We start from the raw sequence: 15,382 nt of genomic DNA, 5'->3' as shown, positions 1-15,382 counted from the left end.
TGCTCGACAGACGCGCGCTTGAATACCGATCGTTCGTGCATGTGTGCACGTAGCGAGATAACAGGACCCTCGAATTATCGGCTCGGGATTCTATTCACGCTTTATGATAATTATGAAACGCGCGAAGGGTCCATCGATTCTGGGTTAAGTTCATCGTTCGACGCGGAGAAAGCTACGGCGATATGCGCGCGAGGTTCGAAAGGAAAAAAGAAGAGAAGAAATGAAAAGAAGAGGAAAGACACGAGTATGTTCGTGGTGCCCTTCCCAAGCCCGAGCCGACTTTATTGTTCTCTTTATTGTGTACCTCCGGTGAGAACGTGGCGCGCGCGATCGATCGGACGATGCGCGCAATTATTGACTCGCGTTCAGTACATTTTCACTCGTCTTTTTTCTTCCGATTCGTGACACGAGTTTCTCGCATAATTGCGCGAGCTCGTGCTTTCGTGTTGGTCTGTGCACGCGGTTCGAAGGGATGCCCGGAACGTCCAGCGCGCAAACAATGTAGAGAAAGTCGATGGAAGTTGCAGAGAACACGGAAAAGACACGCCCTGACGAGTATTCTTGTCCTCTCGTGTCTCGTTCCTCGCCTCCTGTTAGATCGCTCGTAGAAGACGTTGGGTCACGACCGAGCGTCCACAGCCACACGATACTTTCCATTTTATCTGGGTTTCAAGGAGATCGTGAAAAACTGTGCCTCCGAGTCGCAGGTCGATCATAAACATCGAGCCGCAGAAACGTTCCGGTCAGGTTGAAATATTTATTTTAATCCGACCAAGCTACGAGGGTAATACGATTAATATTTACGACCCGGAGGGAACGGTAAATTCTTTCGATACTGCGAATTTTCCATTGGCAACGAAAAGAAACAGTTGTAACAGTTGCTTCTACGAAGCTGAATCGTAGCACGTCGAATCGTAGTAAGTATCGAAAGTATCGTAGAGTCGTCGTACAAAAGTTCTGTGTAACGTGGAATTGCTCGTAAACTGACAATGAAAGCCGATATCGGTGTTTTCAAACGAATCTTTCGTTGACTCGCGGAACGGTTTTGTGAATGAAGTGGCCTATTACGTAAAGAACGAGATAAACGTTGCTGGAGGGACGGAATAATAACGATTAACCGATTCCCGGTAATAACGAGGAAACCAACTGGTTTCCTAATTGACGTTTCGCGTAGCGCAATGGGCTACCTCGATTACGAGAATTTTCCTTCGAGCTCGCTCTTGGTGAATACGTTCGTAGCCCGTTCATGTAGGAATACACGCAGCCGTGTAATGAACGGCGTATACCGCGATTAATGGCAAGATCAGGCGGACTTGTATTTCAGAAAAGTCGCGATTACAGGTTTTTCTGGTTCCTGTTTCGTCACGGTGTGGAGCGCGTTCGAGAAAAGAGTAGCAGACGAACATCATGTTAAAGCAAAATTAATCGAGGGAATAAATTATCCATCCTATTTTACCGCATTGCTACGCCTGATGTACGCGCTCGAGCAACAAGCTCCCTGTATGTATATTTAAAACGTATTTACCTTTTATCTTGGCCATAAAAAAGACGTTCGTTTCTTGCGATCTATAAAGATTCGCTTTACTAAGAAACCACGAGAATCGCCGTAATAAATCGCGAAGGAACTGTGAACAACAAATTTCAAAGTTATCGCATTGTATTCGTTGATCGCACGTCGTCGACATCCGTGCGTCGTCCAGGGAACGACGTAATTGATATCGTTAAGTGTACACGACGCGAAATTGCGCTCGTTTATGCTGTCTCAAGCACAACTGGCTCTGTTATCGTGGATCACGCGTCGCGTCACAATTTCGAGCAGAGTAAAATTCATTTTCGTTACGGCCGAATTGCCGCTTTAACTACGCTCGAGCCAGAGAGCCTCGAGGAACACGAATCGAGATCGTGTGCAACGAGCACAGATAGACCAACGGAGAGAGGAAAAGGGCAACGCTTCGGAATCGGGCGTGTTTCATGTTTCTTCCCTTCACGCGCCACCGATCTCGTTCCATTCGATCTCGAGAATCCGCGCCTTTGATCGATCTATCCTCCCGTTCACGGTCGTTGATCTACTCGCGCTATTCTCAGCTTTGATTCTAGTATACTACGCCTTGGATATAGCCAGACGATTAATCGTTTTTCCCTCACATAACGCTAAAGGTATTCTGTGACTTTTTCGATGAATCGTGCCTTTTCACTTTATTCGATTTTCACGAGAAAACGATCGGTATTAACCAATTACGTACCGCACCTGCGTTGCAAACGTAGTTTTGTTCCTCTATGTTCAGAATCATTTATTTAAAAGTCGATACCCGTCGTGGTAATGCAGTTCAATAAGAAGATATCACATAAAATCATTAATATCCGTTACTTTTATTTCAGATTTTCCAAATTCATTACCTAGTAATTAGCATTCTATATGATGCGCTGAAACACGGCCCGGTATTTAGTATGTAATGGGTTAACATTACCACGTTGTATCGATATCAAAGAGTTTCGATTATACAGCTGTCCTAACATCTTCAGAACGATTTCTCTATTCGTCCTTTTTGCTAATCGTCCTCGAGGTGAGTGAAAAATTATATAGCGCCTGAGACGGTTGGCGAAGTCGATAAACCGGATATCGGTGATCAAAGAACGGAATTACTGTAATCAAGTTCCCTCCGCGTTCTTTTATTCGCAATTAACTCTATATTGAACGGCCGGTACTGGCCTTGAGATATTTCCGATATTCTCATTTATTGGATATGCCCTTCGCACCGGTCGGGGAAAAGAACGGCTACGCGGAAAAGTACGATGGCGGGCCGATCTCTTTAAAGTTCACTGGATCATTGTTCCTATCGGTGACTTTAACGATCGCAGAGAACAGGCACAGTCTGAACGAAACTTAACATCCACCTTTAACGAACGATTTAATCGAGTTCATAGTCTGGATAAGGAGGAGCATGATTTATTCATTGTTATCGACGTTTATCTTCCACATTAAATAAAAAGAAAGAGAGGAATGCAAGATGAAAAAGGATCGACGCCATGATCGACCGTTTCAAACACGTCCAATGTTCAATCATGATAAATGATGCGACGTATCGATCAAAGAACCTGGAGACTCTCTCTCTGCGGTAAGTGAAAGAGGAATGTTACGGATCGCGCTTTGTTTCCGCTATTCTTTTGGAACGCGAACGATTTACGGGCCTCGTTAAGTGTTTCTTTTCATCGTCGTCGTCGTCGTCGTCGTCGTCGTCGTGCTCGTCCTCGTAGCTGCAAGGGGAAAGGAGTAGACGTCGAAAGATACGGACGAAGAGAAACACAATGCTCGTTGCCATGTTTGCGGTGAACGGTAACGGTGATCATCTGACAGCCGTAAAGTTTTCAGTTCGTCTCTAGGCACCCGATTATGGCGTTTAATGTGGCACAATGCCGATAGAATGGTAAATTATTTCTTGCTGCGTGTCTAACGGGAATACCTAGGCTAGGTCGGTTGATAATTTTCACAGGTCGAGTCTGAACGGCGCCTCGTCTCTCCGACTCCTCGAAACTTCATAAAATGCAAATGTATTCCGGAGCGAGGCAAATATTTCCTCGTTAGCTTCGAGCTTCTTCGTTGTTCAGCAATTTGTGCTTGTTATGCGAAAAGCGTATCCGCGCGGTTCGAGTAACTTTTCAAAGGGTGCAACTCGTGGCTCGTTAACAGAGTTACTTTTGTTGTCTCGTTCCGCGTTCCGGGAACGACATTTTTCATCGGGCAAAAGAATTTACGCGTTCGAAGCGTGTACGAGGTCGAACGGATTGCGAAGGGAAGGCAACGATGAGGCAACGTTTGCAAAATTCTCGGCGCTTTTTCGAGCAGCGTGAAATAATCGAGTGAAAACCCGTATATGTTTCGATTAAAATGCGGGCAGGATCGAACGATTTCCCTTTGCTTGTTAGGAAACGAATCTGAAATGTAACTCGTGACCCGACAAAAATTGCCACTTTTTCCACGCGTTTCTCGTTAACTTTCCTGTTTCAGCGATGTACTCCGCGGTTGATCCGTTCTTACGAATAGAATCAGTCACGTTGTAACGCCAACATTGATTCTTCCGTGTCGGTATCCATTCGCTTTTTTTCCACTTATGAAACAGAAGATTCGCTTTCACGTGGTGGAAAGTAACGCGTTACGACGTACCTTGATCGTATCTGTTCATTAATTTTTATTTTTATTACGCGGCGAATAATTAAACGCAAGAATCCTCGGGCGCGGTGTCAGAATGGCGATTACGCGACGAGACTCGCCTGGTTCCCTGTGAAAGTAGAACCTCGTGCATTCTGTTTTGACTACCGGGGAAGATAGATGACCGGTAAGAGAGATATCCTTGTCAAAAGCCGTAAATCACGGATGGCCGAACTGGACACCCACGTATTTATTTTTATTATATCAGGAACGCTCATACGTATCGAGCATAAAGACAGATAAAATCGACCTCGGTCTCGCCTGATCGATGGGACCAGGGGGCCAATAAATCCTTCAACCCGATTCTTCTTGGCTTTGAGTTTTTCCCTTTTTGCAGCAACAGCTATCGGAATACGGATCGACAGACGCACGGTCGTTGACATACGCTGGTCTACTATAAAAGTATCCACGGAGAAACACGCGAGCGAGCAAGAAACGCGCGTGCACTTGGAAGAGTGTGTCAGCGGGTCAGTGACACCCATTAGCGGCAACAAAGTTCGATGTTTAGCCACTGGTTATCGACCTTGCACCGTTCACCTAATTGGAGTAGAACGTAGCCGTGACTTCCATTATCTTTATCGAATCAATCCAAGCTGTCGATTAACTTTGATTTTGTTCCACGAACAACTTTCTCCGGCATCGATCAACATCGATGATCATTTAATCGATGATCGTGACGACTCGTAGAAATCTTCGATTTATTAGAATACAATCTCGATCGTAATTTGTATTACCGTCAAGCACATGGTCACTTTCCTTTAAATACGGCCTACCTACGCTTTCTTAAAGCATATACTGCGCGATAATCCGAGACGACAGAGTACAGGTGGAACATACACATTCGACTTTCCAACTTAAGGATGATAATATCGTTTATCATTCGACGAGCATTAAACGTATCCATTGGAAATCGAATGATTTTCTATCGATGTTTCTCGTTCGAGCAATTCCGATAAATTAGACGAACAAACAAAAAATTTCTGTCCTTCAATTGGTTTCGTTGGATTTTAAGCGCTGGAGATATACGTGGCACGATCGATGCGAAGCCCAGTCGCGTTAATTGCAGTCATTTTGCTCGCAGTCGACCATCGAGTTTACGGCGCTTTCTAAATCGACGCGAACCATTGGAAACGTCGCGTCCCATCACAGATTGGCAAATTACTGGACGAACGAAGGTGAAATAAACGTAGTTGGACCGTTTTCCGGCTATCAGAGTGATTTCATTGAATTGTCCGTGACGGACACAAAGATTCGTGCACAGAGTTTCACCGACAGGTCACAAAATTACAGCCGATTTATTCCGCGGACTAGCTCGCAAGGTTTTCCGCAAAACCGCATATCCACTCCCCGCCATAACGCTTTCTATCGTTATCCGTGTTTGTTTCTCGTTTTGCTATCAGACGATTGTTTCTATCGGTATTTTCACCGAACCACGACGAGTTTTTTTCCCTGGTGAAAGTCTAAACCTATCGGGTTTTGCCCGATTTTAACAAGCATCGAAAACATCGTTTTAATTCGTTGTTATAGCCGAGTCTTGTTATATCTATATTTGTATCGGCGAATTCCGGTCTAACCGGGGTTCTTTTATTTTGTTGGATATATTATTCGTGCTGCTTCGATGCGCACGATGCATTCGCTGCGGCCGGAGAAGTGGCCACCAGAAATTAATTGTTTGGAACTACAGTTATGCATGGAATCTGTGTCAGGATGGACTATAATTTTCAACGCTCTAATATGATCCCAGAGCGACATTTGTAGGTAAGATCCATAAATGATGGATCTTCGTTCATAAAAGAGGTGACACGTTCAGTCAATATCAATATTCAGTCTTATTTAACGCTAGGATCGTCCTATCTCCCTGAAATAATATTATTTTTCAGATCTTTTATCTTTTTTGTGATTACTAAACGTATGCAAAAATTAATATTCCCTATCATACGACTTCAATCGCAACTATGTTTATGTAAAATATGTTTAGATAACACAATACAGGTTAGTGATTCTAGTGTTAAATCAACGTCGTGGATATGGAGATAGAAAATATTTGCCAACGGATTGAATAACCGACTGGGAGTAATCCTGCACGGGATGTTATAGAACTAAACGGGAACTAGAGTCTCCTTTTACGTTTAATGGCGAGAAGGGACCTTAATTTAAGCACCGCCGACTCCGTTTTCTCCGGTTTGTCTTATAAGGAAAGGAAAGTTTCAGGCGTCAATTCGTTAATCCAAGCTCTTCGGGCTAGAATGTGTACACGTAAGCATTTTCAACTAATATACACATAGCCCGGTCTGGTTATGTAACGCCACACGTCACGTGCAATGATTCCTGTCTGTTATAATCGTCGGGTGTAATATGCAACGCGGGATCGCGAGAATTCAGCGTCGCCTAAGCCTCCTGGCCCGTTCTCAAGATCAGCAACCTCGTTTCGTGACATAACGTCTCGCCTTGGTAAGGTAGAGTGGTTCGTGTTCGAGTTTGTAATTCATTAAACGACGGATCGTTTGTTCCGATTAATCGATCGCGTGGTTCTCCTTTAACGTTCTGCTTTGACGCTCGATTAGAACGGGTATCGTTGAAACGTATCAGACGCTACAGACGCGGCTGGCTTTCAATGGTAATACACGATGTCATTGACACGTAAAAATCACGCGACTGAAGCAAGCTTTCTCGTATAAAGGAGAACACGACTGTTTACACTTGTGGATCATAAACAATTAGTATCGGGAAAGGTGTGAGCCAACCTTTACCGGAGTTGATTGCTACGAAAACGTCTGCAATCTACTTTGGCAGATACGACGGACCGTGTGACTGTCGACCTCCTTTTCCTATTCGTTCTCTTTAATTACCAAAGGTCTTTAACTAATTGCAATAATATTGTCCCATTTTTCCTCAAACGAAAACAAAGAGATCCATGAGAGAGTTTTCAGAAAGAGACTGGCAACTTGGCCTACGGCCTACCGGCTTTCTACATATTTGGAACGATTTTACTCATCCTCGATGATGAGGTAACGTGAAAGCGTCTCATCGAGCCTTATCATCCTCGAGATTAACTCACCGATGAAATAACCGCCAATCTGTCTCGTTTATATGAGGTAACGACAATTCTATTCTGTTAATGTTGCCTTGTGCTAACCTGCCGAGAGAGCTAACATTTTTAAATGACCTTTCCCATGACACAAGTGCGCGCGCTCGCGTTGTTGCTTCAACCTACGGGTAAATATCGAAGTATCTGTTAGCACGTAATGCACGTACGTTTGCACACGTTTGCGAAGTATCCTCTCGTTTGTACGAGTTAGAATAATCTCTCTGCCTCTTTGTCTTTCTCTCTACGGCGCCACGAGTTGAAACCTTAACTCCGTGAATCCTTCCCTCGGCCCAATATTTGAGGAATGGCTACCCGCTTAAACCCGCTTCCAAACATCCTGTGTCAATACGACATTCGAAATTTGTACGCTAAGAAACAGCAGAAGTTTCAATACTACAAGACGAATCCTGTTTCTCTGTAAATATAGAAAGTAAAGTTAACGATCAGGTAGTTGAACTCGAGGATTTGAATCGTACTGTCTTCCGTCTCAAGACGATTATTCCGTCAATTGACCCGTGCGGGTCGCGAATGAAGCTGTTTTCTCTAAACACGACTTAAGGAAAATAGCGAAATTGCCTGCGGTATGTTTTAACGAAGGCAGAATAAAAAATAGCCGATAGAGACGAAAGCTATCGAAAGTTATCGACAGCTTCATTGTACGCTAGTATGGCGCGTTTTTCAATCTCGCCAGTGAAGAGTGAAACGTAGAAATACCGTGGCATTCGCTTGGGAATTTCTGATACAGACGTATGTATAATATACGAGGCGGAGGGAGAAAAAGACGCGTATAGAAAGGACGATAGAAAAGGAGGGGCTGACCGCGTATTTGCTTCACTTCCACGAGAGGTTAGCCACCACGTAACCGGCATCGCAATCCCTAATTATGCAACCTTCTTCTTCTTCTTCTTTCATCCAGTCATATCTCCCGCCAATATATTCTCTCGGTTAACTCGGTAAAGCAACGTGAGTTTTCTCACGCACCTGAGTTTCCGAATGCCGAGCTCGGTGCCACGGCATTTCCAACGTTTTGCGCGCTATTTAACGCCCGGTGTTACTACAGCTGCAATCTAGTCACGAAGGACGTGCTGCCTTTTCTTCTTATTCAGTTCGTTTCCGATTGCGTGGCGCTTCTTTATCCCCTTTGTATTTCCGCGGGAAAGTGGACCAACGCGAGAATGTCTTGAATTCTCATTACAAGAATGTTTCCTTACTTTTTACTCTTTGTGTTTTCGTTCGAACTTTTTTCTACTCTCATTAACTACTCGTCTTAAGCTCGTTAGAAATATTATACTTATACAATTGAGGATGCTACAATTGAACGAAGATTTGTTTCGCCTACTAAGTACTGTAACTTACAGTGACAGATAGACATCCTTAGTTTAATAATAAAACAAAGAGGAAATGAGAATCAAACGTGTCGTGTGCGCGTATTTCAAAATTTGTATCATCCTTCCCGCGCACGCGCGGTGATGCAACTCGTATCGTAAGACATATCCAAACGCAATAGTCAATTGACTTTCGCGGTCCTCCGATTCGGTGGTTGCGGGAACAATTTCCAAACATTCGATTACGTGAGAATCCCAGCTTGTGTGGCAACGAAGCGATAACGATCACGAACCTGTCTCGAGTTTCCATGTCCCGATTGACATTGAAACGCGTACAAGGACGACGCGATCTTTGGAATTTCCTTGCACACGCGTTCGTGTTTCTTCGATCGTGTTACGCGGTGTTTCGTTACGTTCGCCGCGTACAGGTTATGTGTGCTTGTGACCGTATCGCTGACACGAACCGGGCAAATCGTGCACATTTCGTTGAAATGCAGTGCATGAAAAAAGATGTGATTCAAGTAACAACAGACGTGCTAAAGTGGCACGAAATGTTCCGTGGTTAGGTGATAAAGTTTCGAAACGTGACAGATTACTATTTACGGTATCAGCCAGAAGATCGGTGTAAAAGTAGCATTAAAAGATGAGTTGGATATCAAATATACTGTACTGTCTTGGTAACTGACGACTGGATACACATGTAACAAGTTAGTCAGGGAGAATTTACATTAAAAATTTGACGTTAATATAGAATTGTATAGAAGGATGGACTTACACAATTCTAGCCAATATGCAATTCGAGATATCGAGATTTCAAAGTCGCTAGGTTATATATATTATATAATATATTGTAGAAACAGTTGAATGTAAGGATTCAGGATAAGCAAAATGAAAGAAATGCAATGGCTAGAAAAGGTACTTGTAAATACTATATCTGTATATTATTTTCTAATGAAGCGTTTTTTATCAGGTTCTATATTTCATTTTCATAGTATCGAATGTTTTTTGCAGTCATATGAAAGTACTATTACTATAAACTTAATGTAGTTGAACGTAATTAATTAGCATGTAAACGCTATAATGCAGTGGTGTATAGATGCTTTCTGCACTGTACATATACATATAACGGAATTTCATCTACCCAATTTCCATTTATTGAAATGAAAGTTTAGCTGGTGCTCGATTAAATGACTCGCTATTGAAGATGAATCAATTTATCTGAACTTTTCTATTATATAAGCGAAAAATCATAGGTAGTGCGGAAGGTGAGTGAACTCAAATTACATGAACTTTGTCTGTCAATAAATATACATGCATACGTTCTATTACTTTACTATTACTACAACTCCGTTTCGCCCTAGGCATTTCAAGGAAACGATGGGGATAGCGGTGGCCAGGTAACAAGGCAGAACGTATATTCCTATAATACTTATAATTCAAGGAACATGTTATATAGCAAAAATTGCGTATATTATCCTGGGAAAGTCACGCGTAAACTTTTCACGCGAATGGATGTTACGTTACACGTGGCTCTTGGCACTTGTTTTGTAACGTGAAAATATTCGCAATATTTATCGCTTAGCTTAATGGTCCTCTATCGAGCGTTCTATTCACGCAAAACAAATTGCACAAATTCTCTCTCGCAACGAACGATGATTTATAGATTCTTTATTAGACGTTTCTCAAACAGTTTCAGAACGAAGACTTCTTTTTTATATCGTTTGACGTTTACGCACGAGAAACTCCATTTAAACGCATACACAGGTTAAAAAGCAAAGAGAACAGCGTTCGTTCGTTGTAATTTTTTGTCGTGCCACTTCCCTCGCCTAAGTGGTTCAGCCTTGAGTAGGTAAGCCGGGTAATTGTAAACAAATGGGGTGATCGACCTCGATGTCTGAGCCTTGAGAGTCGCTCTCGGAATTCTTGATATTGGGAAGCATTGAACTGTGCGATTCAGACGACGGGACACGCGCTAGACACGACGTGTAATCGTCTGGCGGACGACTGATCCGCGATTAATCACATTCAACGTTTATCGTGCATGCTTCGTGCTCCTATTACTGTTTCGTTCGCGTTAACGTTAAAAGGCTGACACAATGCTCGCTTTCGTAAGTCGCGACACGGCTGCCGGAAAAATCTCGCGGCAGGAAAGTGTAGGTTACGGGATTGACAACGAGAAAATCCCAGAATTGTGTTGACACGTGTGTTTTGCTGCGAAAACAGAGCACGAGCGTTGTCGAATATCTAGTTACGAATAGGAAATATCAATTTCAAACGTATGCTTGTAGTTCAATCTCCCTTCAAGTATAAAGAATTCAAATATTATTTCTTTTACATAATAATTAATCTTCGTAATTCAGTTGTTATGAGAATCATCTGCAAATTATATTTTTGCAATCTTCAAGTGATTTTTTCTAAATCGAACGATTAATTAGTCAACTGGTCAATGATGTGTTTTATTTGATTACATATGTATATAGGGAAATATTTAAAATCTATGGAATTATATATAGAAATTCTAAACGACGAAGTTAGCAATTAACAGGAGAAAGCCACTTGCAAAATCCACTCCAGCGATTTCTCTGCATAAAAACGCGTTATCAACAGATGTGGATCTATTTCCGCGAACTATGCAGATAGTAAGTAAATTGATGATTTCCCTCTATTTCATCTACAATCGTATAAACGCAAACGAATCATAAATCTGGCTCCATCGTCGATGTAACAAATTCTTCGGTTACAGAAAGGACGTTTCTATAATAAGGAATCTGTATAAATCAAACTCGTATAATTTCCAAAGGAAAAGCGTCTGATCATAAAACCAATCGAATGCGAGCCTAACATTCATCCTCACAGTGGTTAGACAGGAAATTCGTCCTTGGAACAGTATTTACTCGTGATAAGCCGAGATCAACTTATTCGAAGGAATCTGTATAAAATCACAGGATTCTACGAATTCAACTTGAGATATCGATGGTCGTAATCCGACTTAGGCTTGGTGTAGACGTAACGTCGCGTCCTGGTTGCGATTTCGTAGTGGTGATGCTGTACAATTTGACGCTTTCATATTTTTCACACTAGAGCTACATCACTTGCATTGAATTTAAGATGCCCGTGATTTGGAAAGATTTATATTTCTATTAATAACGCGATGAACACTGTCGTGGAATTCTGTTATTGACAACGTAAAACCGTCGAATTACGCAGCTCAATACAGCAGCGAAATTGCAACGATATTGCGCTGTTTGCCTGCGTGAAACTTTTAGAGTCTGCCTCCTTCTTCAACGTTTCCTTGAAACGCATCTACTGTTGACCACTTTCGAGAATCGCCGTTGGAAAATTGGCTCGGTTTTTCCATGGATCCGGTCACCGTGGCGCCGGTAAATAAAAGTGAAATTGTACCGTTGGTTCGCGTGGCCTTTGTAATTTGCGACTGTAAACTATAACTTTCACTAGGACTTTCGTCGGTTCTGTCGAAAGAGCGGCGTCCCTCGTCCACGTTGAAATATACGCGAACCATTATTGTCATCCGTACGCGGGCAAAAGCGAGAGCTGTGTCGTAATTGCTCACGATAAAATTCACGTTGCTGTACCTTTCGAGTATTTACGCGTTTACCTTATGCCTTTAGCAAGAAAAACGTCTGAACACAGTTAGGTTTAGAATTCCGTAGTAATCCGGCGAAGTTAATGAACGATCCGCTTAACCGTTATATTATCGCTGTGGTTAATTAAAAAAAACGCGGAAATTGAAATACACGAGAGGTTTGCCATCGGAGTTATCATAAATTTTAACACTGATCTTATTCAGATAGACTTTTCGCCTCAGAGATTTCAGATTCAGTCGAAAATCATTAATTAGTACGCTGCGTTGGCGTGGACCGTTAAGAGAAAACGAAATCGTTGACGATTTATAATTTTGATAGAATTTAATGATATACAACTTGAAACGAGTTACACGTTGCAATTTTTATTTTTCGTAGCTTCGAGTTCCTGCTGATTTCATGCGAGATATCATCAATCAATTATCAGAAAAAAGAACAGAAACAACAGAATGCAATAAAAGCTGGCAAAGATTGTCATTGCACGAGTTATGGAAAAATAACTAATTAAAAATTATTAAAATTTGAATAATTGGCAGAATTATCTATAGCATTAATACAATAATCATAAATGCAATAAAAAGTTAATAATCTATTTGTTGATAAGTATCCTAATATTTATGAACGAGGATATATATCAAAAAATCTTAACACAATTACTCTGGCATCTTCAAAGCGTAATATATTTATTATCGACCTCGTTTAAAAAATCATGTAACCTAAAATCCTTAATATCAAAATACCAAATATCAAAATTTCAATAAAACTAAAGCTCCAAAGACATTTGGTCGGGAGTGTGTAGATTTAACCTAACGATTTCTCTCTGGTTGAAAATAAAGAAATAACCGAGCAGTGTCATCTGTTGTTCGTCGTATCTGAATATACGGATAGACCTCGTCCAGCATCCGAGGTTCCGAATGTCGAAAGGAATGCTCGATCGGACAGGCCGATGTCTTGGGACGCGCATACCGGTACCAACGATCGCGTATCCATGGTACAGCCGCATCAAGAGCACAACCCGAGATAATCGCGCGGCGAGTTCTTAAAGGACGACGTATCTCTATACTAAGCCAATTTAAATACCTTTCCGCGGTATAGTGGCTTCTTTTCCTAGGCCTGGTTGGAAGCTCGCCTCGGCACTGTATAATTATACGTGGGTTAATAATGACTTACGAACTGCAACCAGGCCTTCTTGTTCGTTTGTTTAGTGCCACCGATACGTGGTTGCACCGAGGCCAGCCACGATGTTGCATTAAATTGCATCGTGCTAATCTACCGATCGTTCTGTCTCTTTCTCTCTCTGGTTCCTTATGCACGCCGCAATACCAGCAGAAAGATATTTTTTAAGCTACCACAAGATAGGGGGAGGAAATTTTCTCCCGCGTCACGAATGTTGCTCGATTGTTGATTCTACTGGTTGAACGTTTTCGTTTTCGTTGGTAAGGAAAAGGAATTCCATCGTGGCTGAATCATCCAGCTGCTACGAGTTGCTAGATTCTGTAGCTTTAGCCCGTTCTATGGCTTCCATACGTCTTTTACCGCTATGATGTTGATTTATCCAACGAATTATTAGACACGCATTAACCATGTACTTTTCCCAGCCACCTAACCATTATACATCATAGAGATATGTTTACATTTAATTAGCGCGATATGTAAATATCGTGGTTATCGTGGATAACCAGTTGCTCGTGAAATTCTGTTAGATTCGCGCAAACGAGCATTAACATGACCGTTAGTAACAAATATCACGGATGAATGGCAAATCGAGCTTTTAAACGATGATTACGTACGTCAGATAAGCGTGCTCGAGTAGCTATCCAGCAATTTGAGGCTTGTAATATCGAGCATTAATATCGAGTATCATTACAGCGAAGGGAGTTATTAAAGAGAGCTGGCGCTCATTCTTTTTCTTTCGATCCGTACAACTTCGTGGCTCAACATCGTTGCATCTGATGTGCCGGGACTATCACACGCTCAAGTTTTTCTCCGAAAACGATGCAAGTAGGACGTTATTCTTCCTTTATTCTTTTCTCTGGCCTGAATTTGCTCGGCGATGTTCGGTGCGTTAAATACAGCGGATCTGTCTATCTTTTTCCTCTCCTTTTCGTAGAAGGAATATATATACCTGAGAACGTACGCGTATCTCGTAGAAATCACGATACTCTCTTCACCTGCTCACGTTGAATCGCGCCTCGTATTCCTTTTACACGTTTCGCGTCTCGTCTACCATCACTGGTACAATTAGTGTAACAAATAAGAAAGCCGATATTGCAAATAAATGAGTCAAAAATATTGGAAAATAAAGATTTTTACAATTGAAATGTTCTGTAATATTTTGCTAGAATCGGAAGATTATTTTATTACCAATATTTCACCAAATAACGAATACTTTTTTCTCTCTCTGTTAAGTTTAATTAATTAAGTTGCCGTTAATTGAAAGAAGCGATATGTATTTTATGTAATTGAAATGTAAATTCCAGGGGATTTTATTTTCTTGTTTAATTAAATTTCGTTCCAAGTTCTTCGAATGATCTAATACGAACGAATATCTTGAGAATATAAATGATCGTAAGTTCTGTAAAATATACGTATCTAGAGTGTACAGTGTGCCACTATTCGTGATACTATTCGAAGCGTACACACGTGGCTTGAATGGAAATTACTTCGCGGACAGTGTAGCAAAAAATATATCGGGTCAAAGGATAACATCGTGTTTAACTATCGATGCTTTCAAGATCGAATTTTTTTGAGGTAAGATTAATTTCTTATTAATATTATAATAGGAGCACGTTTCTTCTTACATTTTATCGAGTGAGATATCCTAATAAAAGATAAAGCTCCGAACTTGTAAGTTACAATTATAAAACTCAATTTACAATTTTAACGTAGCAATGCTCTAATTAGGACTACTTCGAGAAATACCGAATATGTAACTCTATAATCGCGTATTTCTCGTAAACAGCATAACGAAACCAATGTAAAAGTTTCAACTAAATCGAAGACACAAGGAGGGAACATTACACTCTCCTTTTCAGTTGAATGTTACTGAAACACTTACACAATTCCCCCTTAGCGATATGTTTTATGTAATTGAACTACTGAACGCTTGCAAAACTTTAATCGCAAATATCTTAAAAACGGAGGCTCATACTGAAAAACC

General features: G+C 41.5%; 1 protein-coding gene and 1 long non-coding RNA gene across 2 annotated transcripts in view; one reads left to right on the top strand and one right to left on the bottom strand.

Moving 5' to 3' along the window:
• The window catches only part of LOC126918690 (uncharacterized), a 37,398-nt gene that overhangs the window by 13,881 nt on the left and 8,135 nt on the right, over positions 1-15,382 (bottom strand). The gene's annotated exons all lie outside the window — the stretch shown is intronic.
• Positions 8,617-9,945, top strand: LOC126918693 (uncharacterized). Its single transcript, XR_007711411.1, has 2 exons — positions 8,617-9,535; positions 9,632-9,945. It is a non-coding gene; the product is annotated as an uncharacterized LOC126918693 (long non-coding RNA).

Source organism: Bombus affinis, chromosome 7 (assembly GCF_024516045.1).
Source record: "Bombus affinis isolate iyBomAffi1 chromosome 7, iyBomAffi1.2, whole genome shotgun sequence".
Lineage (NCBI taxonomy): Eukaryota > Metazoa > Arthropoda > Insecta > Hymenoptera > Apidae > Bombus > Bombus affinis.
The sequence above is the reverse complement of the archived record's forward strand: the minus strand, read 5'-3'. Positions and strand labels throughout refer to the sequence as shown.